The sequence below is a fragment of the Frankliniella occidentalis genome, unplaced genomic scaffold (genome assembly GCF_000697945.3).
Source record: "Frankliniella occidentalis isolate FOCC.00 unplaced genomic scaffold, Focc_3.1 Scaffold14, whole genome shotgun sequence".
Classification (NCBI taxonomy): Eukaryota; Metazoa; Arthropoda; class Insecta; order Thysanoptera; family Thripidae; genus Frankliniella; species Frankliniella occidentalis.
Genome location: NW_026267144.1, coordinates 1,272,269 through 1,274,449, shown reverse-complemented (window position 1 = coordinate 1,274,449; position 2,181 = coordinate 1,272,269).

Genomic DNA, 2,181 nt, shown 5'->3' with positions numbered 1-2,181 from the left:
CACGCGCGGCCGACTCGTGGCATTATTTCGTTTGCTGCGCATTATGTCAGAATAGGGCGTAAAGTTACCCCCCTACAGTTCCACAGCTGCCGGCCGGGGCCGACGGGCCAGACCCCTCTCCCTCCTCCCCCCCCCCTCCCACCATTTCCATGATGTCCGACCTGCTACATCACTTCTCTCTCCGTGTCTCTCTCTCTCACTCTGCTCTATTTTTCTCTCTCTCTCCGTCGCTCTGCAGTATACAGTGTACCGATCCCTCATCAGGGCAGGGTGGAGTGACGTAGAGCGGGGAGGGTCCGCCGCCACGCAGTCTCGCTCAGACTGGCCTAAAAATATCCTCCTCTTCCTCCCCGAGGCAGCCAAGAGCCCCTTCCTCGCTGGCCGCGCCACGCCCCGACACGCCTCCGCCTCGCCACGCCGTGGGGTCGCGACACCCCGCCCTGCTCTCCAGCGCAATACATGTCGCCCCGGCACGAGAGCCGGTCGCGCGACGCGGCGGATGTGCGACGAGGCTTGTTCGGCTCCAGCAGCACCCTTGCTCCCCCAGTCATCCTGCGTCCCACCACGCACCCTGCCACCCTGCCTCGACACCCCACAGGGGCCCCGGCCCTCCATGCGGTCGTGGAGGGGCAGCCTCTTCGCGCACGTAACGCCTCGACGCCCTCCCCTGCCGCCTGCCGCCCGCTGGACCACAGAGGCGTTGTTGGCAGAGACTCGAGAGTAGGGGGGTGTTGTAGGCCTGGACACCGCTTGAGGGCCGGTCGTGGACTCCAGAAGTCATTGCCCTGCTCCTCATCCCTGCCTTCTAGAGACTCGCCCCCAGGCGACCACCCCCAACCCCCCTACCGCGGTTCCCCGTTCGCACCGACCAAAGCAAGCAGGGGAAGGGGGAAGCCGCAAAATTCTGCATAATGTTATTTTCTGACTTTGAGTAAGGGGCGAACGGCGACGTGGCGAGAGGGGAGGCGGGGTCGAAGGGGGAGGTGGGAGGCGAGCCGTGCGGTGCACAGCGGTCCCCCGCGGCGGCGTGGAACTCTCGCCCGGGACCGAACACGAGCACCACGCAGCGCCCCGGGGGACGCGGCCGCGATCACGATCGCGCTGCCCCCGCCCCCGCTCCAGCTAGGATTTCAGCGGCAGCGTGCACGCGCGGGGGCGTCCACGCGTGTCCCTATTCGGCGCCCTCGAGAGCTATATCCTCGCCGGCCTCGGAGGGCCGGGGGGACGTCATCTGTGACGTCCGCCGGAGTGGCCGCCACCCCGAGGGTTGCCTTGGCGCGGGGCTGGGCGCGGGGCTGGGCGGGGGGCAGGGGCGGCGCGACCAGAGCCCCGGGGGACGGATCCGCATCCGGGCGGGGATCGCGAACGCGAACACGTCATGAGCGGCCATCAGCCCGCATGGGCGTTGGGCGTCCCCCACCCCGCCTTGCTGCTGCAGCAGCAGCAGCAGTCCCAAAAGGACGGAAGGGCGTAAAAAAGGAGAAGGACCGAGCAAAGCGACGCCGTCTGTTCCGCTGCTGCTGCTGCTGAGCCCGGCGGAAAAACGCGAGACACTCTGGTCGCAGCAAAGCGGTTGTGTGTGCGGGAGGAGGGGGAGCGCAGGAGCTGCTGGGGAGAATTTATTGTCCTGCTGTGCCAATCACGGCGCTCCTAGCGTCGCTACACAAATGGGAATAACAGTAAAATAACAAGGAGACGGGGAGGCGAGGGTGAAAGAGAGAGAGAGGGGGGGGGAAGTGGGGGAGGGAAGTGCGGAGAGAGCAGGGACGAGGAGGAATAAAATGGCTTGCTTTCTTACCGCGTTTGGGTCGCACAGCACAAGTGGTAGAGAGCTGTCGCGCGATATACACACAATCGCGAGAAGGGGCGCGGGCGGCGCGGGTGGCGGAGGGTCCTTTCGCGGACAAGCGCGCTGATTGCGGGGAGCATTCCCCGGCCGGGCCGCAGTGTCGGCTGCATTGCGATATGGCTGACCGGGACGCGGGATCCCGAGACACAATTCGGAGCAGGAGCGGCACGACGTCGTCACCCGTGTCACCCGGCCCCGGCCCCGGCCCGGGCGGACAGGAGGCCAAGCCCCGCGCACACAAGCCCCTGCGGCCTTGTAGGTCTCATTCAATATTCACCAAGTTCTCCGCATGAGATCCCTGGGAGAGGCCGGGCAGGGCGGCACCCTCGCCA